General features: G+C 49.2%; 1 protein-coding gene across 1 annotated transcript in view; it reads left to right on the top strand.

Moving 5' to 3' along the window:
- Rab7a (RAB7A, member RAS oncogene family) overlaps window positions 1–537 on the top strand; it is a gene marked incomplete in the record, with an annotated part of 63,707 nt that extends 63,170 nt beyond the window's left edge. Inside the window, 1 exon segment of the mRNA XM_013515507.1 lies at window positions 1–537.
- Window positions 538–8,378: the final 7,841 nt, after the last annotated feature.

Below are 8,378 nucleotides of genomic sequence, written 5' to 3'. Positions count from 1 at the left end.
AAGTCCTGTGACAGGCGTGGAAGGCGGAGGGTTGGACCCCGCCCGGATGGCAGGGTTGGCAACCCAGATGCAACATCCAGCGATCGGCAGTATTGTGTACAGCAGACCCGAGCAACGTGCGCCTCTTCTCAGAGATTTGAGCCGGAAAGCTTGCACCTCCAGGGGAGCTGCCTGGTTGATTTGCATAATCCTGCGGTGTGTGCAATGGACCCCTGGCTGTTATCTCCAGAACTGAACCCACTCCCTTTTCAGTTCTCCACCCCCACCTCCCAGCTTCACACCAGAACTCCTGTTAGATCAGCCTCCCCTGTCCGAGGCAAGGACCAGGCAAGGCCCAGCCATCTGTCCCGGTGTCCTCCCTCCATCCTAGAAGGCAGTCCCTGCAGTCTTCCTCTAGTCCCTCTCTGTCCCCGCCCTGGGCCCGCCTGGAGCCCTGGCCGGAGCGCGCCTCGCCAGAGGTCTCCGTGCTAGGTGTAGGCTGAGTTCTCCTGTAAAGAGATGAACGCGATGCCAATAAAATGTAACAAGAACAAAGCACGCAGCCTCTGCCCTGTCCTTCCTTCTGCAGACCCTCGGCTCTCCAACACTTGGGGCCCTGGCACCAGGCTCCAGGGGCACCTTTTGGTGCCTGTCCTCAGGTGTTCAGGGCAGTTTCTAACCCCAGACTGGGTGTGAGGACCCTGAGTGGGGCCAGTGTCTTACCTTTGGAGGAGCGGCACAAACTGCTGGTGGCTGGGGCCATGCCCTGCCTGTGGGTGTCACTGTCACCCGATTGCGTGGCTAACACTCGTGTCACGTGACAGGAAGACTGAGCAGCAAAGCTTCTGACCTCAGTGTGTGTCAGCCGCCAGCTGGACCTGAATAGATGCCACTGAACGACTTCAGGCAAGCGCTGATGGGTCATCCAGTGGGTCTGTCTAGCGTTTGTGGGCATGCCTGCTGGCCTAGCCCTTGAGTTCTTCCTGGATGTGACCACTACTCAGGTTCTTAGTTGTGTCTTTGAAAAAAACCATTTTAGCCAAGTGCAGTGGTGCACACCGTAATCCTAGTACCCAGGAGGTGGAGGCAGGAGGATCACCACAAGTTTCAGGCCAGCCTGGGCCCACTGGGCTATACACTTGAGTCCAAAGCTAGCCTGAATTGCATAGTGATACCCTCTCAAAAAAAAAAACAAAACTTCCCTGGTCGTATGGTACACGTTGTAGTCCCTGCTACTTGAGAGGCTGAGATAGAAGCATCACTTGACCCCAGGACTTGGAGCCTCAGCCAGTGCAAATAACACATCCCGAAATTAAAAAATAATGGGCTCAGGAGGTAGCTCTGTCAGAAGGGCTTGGGTTCAATCTCCACTACCAGGAAGAAAGAAAAATCTGCAAGGCATTTTGGTATGTAGCTAGTGTTTCACTGGTCTAAACGAATCTCAGGAGTACAAGGCCCTTCTAGAGGCAGAAGGCACAGCCCACTCTGCATCTTGTGTGACCCACTTTCCCCGCGCACAATCCCAAATTGGAAGGTAGAGCCCCAAGTCCAAGCTTCTGGCTTCTCTGTGAGAAACCTAGAGGAGAACCCCCACCCTGCGATTCCCTTCCTGAGTATTTCCTGCCGGTGGCTCATGGAGGAGCTGAACCTTGGCCCCCTGGCTCCTGGATTAGAAAGCCAGCTCACAGCCACCACTCGGGAAGCTGAGGCAGGAGGATTGCTGCAAGTTGGACACTGGACTGGAATCCATAGGGAAAATAGCCCCCTGGGGTCTGAGCACAGCTGGGGAAGCCTGGGTGGAGGCCAGGCCGAGTGCCAGCGGGACTGCTCCCTGCTTCCGTGACTCCCTCTCCCTCTCCTGAGCTTCAGACCAGTTGGAAGATGCTGGAAAAGGGAGGGCAGCTGGGGGTCAGCCAGCCTGCAGCCCATTCCACCTCCCACAGAGGCAGGGGCTGTTCCTGGCCATGGCAGACCTCCCACCTCGCTGCGGCAAACGGCCTCTTCGGCCCTGTTGCCGAGTACTCTGGGGATGCCTAGGTTGGCTGGAGCCCAGCGAAGGGCCCAGCCCCTTTAGGCCCCTGGTTGGGACTGAGGTTACTGGGGAGAGCACCAAACTGTTAGATCACTGGGTCTCAGAGCTCTAAGGGAGCTGCTGCAGCATCCTCCAGCCAGCCAAGGGCATCTGCTGCTGAGACCCCAGGTGGCGCCACACAGCAAGACCCGTCGCGTTCACAGAAAAGAAAAATGTGCTCTTACTGGATGCAGGAAAGCCATTTGACAGAACTGAACAGGCTTATGATCAAAGGAAATGTCCTGGACATAAAGGATACACTAGTTGGGCGTGGTGGCTCACACCTGTAATCCCAACACTCGGGAGGCTGAGGCAGGAGCATTGCTGTGAGTTCGATGCCAACCTGGACTACAAAGTGAGTTCAAGGCTAGCCTGAAGTGCATAATGAGATCCTGTCTCAAATAGATTTAATATATGTGTGTGTAACTTTATATATTCCTCAAAGCTAACTCCCCACCTTTTTTTTGAGGCAAGTTCTCACTATGTATTCCAGGCTGGTCTTGAACTCACTGCATAGCCCAGATTGGTCATCAACTTGTGATCTTCTTGCCTCAGCCTGTCTGGTGCTGGAATTACAGGCATGCAAACCATGCCTGGCTTCAGCACTAACATCTTAATGTTGATGAAAACTCCACCATAGGATCAGGAGAAAGGCAGGGATACTTGCTTTGCCACCTCCTTTCAACATAATACTACGTGTTCTAGAAGGAACAGTTAGACAAATAAAGCAAAGGTATCCAGACGGAAAGGAAGAGGTCAGTGTATCTTTCACACATGACACGATCCCTTACGTGGAACCCACTGAGGGTCTGGGAATGTAGCTCAGCTGCAGAGCACTTGCCTAGCATGCATGGGCCCCTGGGATCCATTCCCAGGACTGCAAAAAAAAAAAAAAAAACGTGAGAGCTAATAACAAACTTACAGGGTACAAAGCCCACCCGCAAAACTCAGTTACACTCCTATACACTAACCATGAGCAGGCTAAAACTTTTCACTTACAAGAGCATCAAATGGGATAAAGACAACTGTGGTGGTGCATACTGTAATCCCAGCACTAAGGAGGCTGAAGCAGGAGGATTGATAGCTCGAGGCCAGCTTAGGCAACTTGGCAAGACACTGTCTAAAGATTAAACATAAACCTGAACATTAGGTTCATCCTCCCCAGACCGTCTGTGCTGCCCAGGGCCCAGCTCTGTGTCCTGCTGTGGGCAGGCTCTGCCTTCCTCCACCTCTGGGCCTTACCGCTGTCTCCTCTCCCCAGCTGCCCTCCTCCTGCAGTGCTGGTGGCCTTGGGTCCGAACCCCGGTCTAATCTGCACCCTGGTCCAGGGCTCCGTGCTCCAGCCACTCCGTGGTCCACCGCAGGGTGTGACAGGAGTGTAGGGGGTGGGGGACACAGGACAGGAGGGGATTTCTTTGGCCACAGTAGTTGGAGAGTGCCTGCCTGCATCTCCTGGCAGTTCAGAGACAGAAATGTCACCTGCTGTCCCCTGTAGGACAGGGCCATGAAAAGAAGGTCTCAGCCTTTGTCACCTACCTGGCCAGAGCCAGTGCCAGGGAGCTGGCCCCGAGGTGGGGACATCAGGGTGGAGGAACACTGCTGGCCTCAGGGCCATCAGCCCAGAGGAAGGGCCCAGAGGCCCGCTGGGGTCCCCAGGGCCACGCCCACTCGGCTGTGCGCTCACCACTGGTCGTCACGGATGAGGCTGGCGTTCCCGCAGTCTGATCACCTCCCAGCACTGCTGCAGTGTGCATCGTGCCTGTGGCGTGAGTCTGGGGGACACCTGGTGTTTGAACCACGGCACCCAAGAGCCTGAGCTCGGGAATGTCCCCTGCCTGGCGCCACTTCCAGAACTTCCTAGGGGGCTGATCTGGGAGGAGACCCTGGCTTGATTTGGTTTTCAGTGCTGGGGAATGGAACCCTGGGCCTCCCACATGCTCAAAAGATGCTCTGCCCCTGAGCTGCATACCCAGCCGTTTCCAATTTTTTGATGTTAAAAATAGTTTTGAATTTTGAGAGGGGGCCTCACTGTGTAGCTCAGGCTGGCCTGAACTTGGGATCCTCCCGCCTCCACCTCCCAAGTGCTAGGATTACAGGTTGCACCACCTTGTCCAGCTCCCTTCCTTTTCTAAATGTTTATTGAAAAGCAGCTGTATCTCTTCTGTCTGAATCACGGCCTGCAGTTCTTGATTAAGGGTTCTTCAGCCTGGCCCCCCGTCTGTGTGTCTATGAACACGGTCACCAGAGGAGGTTGAGGCTCTCCTGTCCTATTGGGGAGCCCCTCCTGGGCCTGCAGGAGGCAAAGACACGCGAAACAATGGGGTCCCTGAGCTGAGCACTAGTGAGGGTGTAAACTGGCCAGTGAAGGAGGGGCTGGGGATGTCCCTGCACCTGACAAGGCCAGTGGGGATCTGGGCCTCTGCCAGGCCTGTGGCAGTGGTAGGGCCTCGGCCTGCAGCCTTGCTCTTCTCCGTGGCATTAGTGGCCCTGCCAGGTCTAATGAGAAGATACAAGGAACCAGAGCGCACTCTGCTGGCTATCAGTGGCGGAGACAGCACAGAGTGGGGAAGAGGACCAGAAAATGACCTAGAGCCAGGTGTCAGGGCTGGTGTGGCAGCTGCTGCTCCTCCTGACAGTCTTTGTTGTGTAGTTCAGGCTGGCCTTGAACTCACAGCGATCCTCCTGCTTCAGCCTCCTGAGTGCTGGGATTACAGGTGTGCACACCATGCCTGCCCCGGCTTTTTAAAATTGAATTCACTGTGCGTGGACACTCAGGCCTGAGTGAGTGCCTACATGACATGCGGAGACCAGCATCTTTTCCTTGGAATTCTGAACGTAGTTGCTTCTCTTGAGGGCCAGAATCCCAAATCTCAAATGTGGAACGACTGGTGGCTTGTCAACTCGTAGATTTGGGTGCTAAAACAAAGCTTGAAGAGAAAGAAAGAGAAGCAAGAAGGTTTCTGGGAAGATGGCAAAGTGGTGAACACCAGAGAAATAGGATCTCTGAGATTTGGTGTCCAGACACTGAAATATAGAAACACGAGGAAGATAAGAAGGAGGGAAATAGGTTCCCAAAACCCAGAACCCAGCAAGGTTCTGAAACAAAAACTGAAGCCCACAGGGAGAGCAAAGAGAAAGACCTCAACATAGGAGGAGGAGGCGACAGGCAGCACTTTCTCCCTGAGCTGCATGGGAGGAGTGGCTCAAACTTGCAGATGCACGGTGACTACTGTGACACCAGAGGCCTCCACGGAGAAACGCACCAGTGGATCAGAGCAGTGGATGCAGCAGACTGCAGTGGGTGGTGAGTTACTCTGTTCAGACTAGCCCTAGGAGTGGGCAGTTTGCCAGTAGCCAACTTGGAGAGGGGCCAGCTGAGCTCAGAACTCAAAGCAGCTATGGGCTGAATCCACCTATCAACTCGAAGGTGTCACAGTGAAATGGAACTGAGTTCAAGCCATTAGGAGGTCAGGGAGCTGAGTTCAAACCGGCAGGAGACACATGGAGTGTCTCAGGCTGAACAAATTGGGTTCCAGCCTCACAGCCACAAGCCAGCCTGAATTGCAGAGGAAGTGAAGGTGCAAATTGCTGGGATTATTCACCCCCCTGCTGTAAACTGTGGTTGGCTTGATTAATCAACTCAGATCTCGACTCTGTCTGCCCATGTTGTCTATCAGTAACAGCAAGGACATGCCCTGAAGTGGACAACTTTTTCTTCTTCCTTTATTTACTTTTCTTGTTTTTGTTGTACTTGTTTTTCTTGATTGTTTTTTATATGGGTGTGAACATTGTTTCTAGCTCTTTGTTGTTCTATTTTTGTTTTTATTACTTTTTCTTCCTTCTCTCTTTCCTTCCTGCCTTCTTCCCAGTTTCCCAAAGTTTGTATAATCTTTGTCTTCCAGCCTTGCTTCTAATCTCTTCCTCTTCTTCTATGTCTTTACTTTCCCCCTAACCTCTTTTAAATTTTCTCCCCTGAGAGTAAAGTTGCCATAGGGAGGGAATATTTACTGTATACAATTTTATGTTTTGTTTTAGATTTTGTTGTATCTACACAAATCTAGTTCATATGGTTAAAGGTGGCAAATTAATAGTTACCACACTTTGTCATTTTCTAGGCTGTGTTTGATGCTATTATTATTGCTCATTGTACTACTTTAGCCAAGGTGACATCATTGTTCTAATTAGTTGTTTTTCCTGGAATACCCAAGCTGAAATTGCCTAAGGGTCATAATTCTATAGGCCAGTGCTGAAGAACCAGGGGCTAGGACAAATAGGCAACAACTTCTCAACCCCAATAAATTGAAGCGATAGGATCTTGCAACAGACTCAAAACCCAAAAGCCAGCGACACCTGGAAGACATCTCTGAGTAATCTCTTCTAAGGGTTCTAAACACTAGCAATAAAGTTACTTGCCATAAGCAACTTATAAGCATCAAACGAAGAATTAAACCTAAAGAATAGAAAATTAGAAGACATTTAAGGAAGATGCAACTCTAGACTTCCAGCTACAAAGACAAATCCAGGGAGCAATGAGGCAGAACAATTTGAAAGCCGCTGCCTGGACATTCTGAAGTGTTAAACACAGAAATAACAAAGCAGATGAATGGTGTTCTAGAAAAAATCAAATCAGAAATAATTTCTAGGATAACTACAGAGATGGTGACCATATCAGTAGACATGATTAGTGACTCTAGAGAAGATACAGATAAAAACATAGAGGAACTTAAGAGAAATTAATGGAAATCATGAATGCCCAGCATAGGAAAGAAATGGAATCCACAAAACAGATTCAAACAGCTATCCAAGAGATTAAAAAATGCCATTGAAACTATACACAGCAGAATGAGCCAATGTGAGGACAGAATATCAGATATAGAAGACAGGATTGCAGTTAGTGAGCACGAAAGGAAAGATTTCTTAAAATAAAAAGGACCATGAAAAAGCAATCCAACAGCTGCTAGATGATGCAAGGAAAAATAATATAAGATTTATCAGAGTCAATGAAAAAGCACCAGTGCAAATGACATAAAAAACCTGTTCACAGAAGTAATGGCAGAGAACTTCCCAAGCAGGAAAAAAGAATTTGACATACAATTAAGTGAGACATATAGAACTCTAATCAGCTAAGAGCAAATAAAATCTACACCAAGGAATATACTAGTCAAGATTTCAGAAATTCAACACAAGTACAGAATATTAAAAGCTGTTAGAGAAAAGAAACAAATCACCTATAAAGGAAAACCCATCAGAATCACAGACTTCTCAACACAAACCTGAAGTCAAGGAGCACTTGGAACGAAGTATTTCAACCCCTAAAAGAAAACAACCTCCAGCCCAGATTGATGTACCCTGAAAAATGATCTTTCAGAATTGATGGAGAAATAAGATAGTTCTGTGACAAAGAACAACCAAGGGAATTCATGCCCACTAAACCAGCACTCCAAATATTCTGAAGGACATTCTAGAAAGAGATAACAAGAGCAGGAACTCCACGAACCCCAAGAGACTGAATCCAGGCAAGGCAAGAAATTAAACAGAAGGGGAAAAGAAGGGAACCAACAACAGGAAATAACATGACAAGGGTAAGTCAATACATATCAGATATGAGCATCGATGTTTATGGTTTCAATTCACCAATCAAAGGGAACAGGCTGGCAGAATGGGTGAAGAGGCAGTGTCCAACAATATGGTGCATACTAGAAACACATTTCATCCAGTCACCTGGTGCAGTGGCACACACTTGCAATCCTAGTTATTTGGGAGGCTGAGGCAAAATTGCAAGCTTGAGCCCAGCCTGAGCTACATAGTTAGTTCAAGGCCAGCCTGAACTACACAGAGATCTTGTCTCCAGAAAAGAAAAAAGGAAATGCAAACACAACCAAGAAGCGTGAATGCACAGACGGGAAGGGACCCAGGGGACTTGTAGTGTGGTTACATCCCAGCCCTTTTTCTTCAGACAGGGTCTCTGTCGTTTACCCAGGCTGGGCTGAAACTTGCAATCCTGCTTCAGTCTCTGATGCTTTGGATCTTCCTTGGGAACTCTGGACACTCAAAAACCTGGGCAGGGCATTGTCTCACTAGTGTAAAACCTCAAAGAGTTAATAAAAACTTGGAGGTATGATAGACGTTGTGAAATGAAAGGAAAACGCTCAAGGGTTAAGGGAACTGGGATGTGGGAAAAAAGGAGAAATTTTGTATGTATGTATATACAGGATAGTTAACATAGTTGATCTACTGTCTTCTATTTCTTTGCTGAAAGAAACAGTTAATGAGTCCTTGATTGCTCAGTATTGCATGTCTCTATTTGTTTTCATGAGAAACCACTTTG

Source organism: Chinchilla lanigera, unplaced genomic scaffold, assembly GCF_000276665.1.
Source record: "Chinchilla lanigera isolate Chin_1 unplaced genomic scaffold, ChiLan1.0 scaffold00028, whole genome shotgun sequence".
Lineage (NCBI taxonomy): Eukaryota > Metazoa > Chordata > Mammalia > Rodentia > Chinchillidae > Chinchilla > Chinchilla lanigera.
Note: the sequence above shows the minus strand (reverse complement) of the source record. Positions and strands in the feature narration are given on the sequence as shown.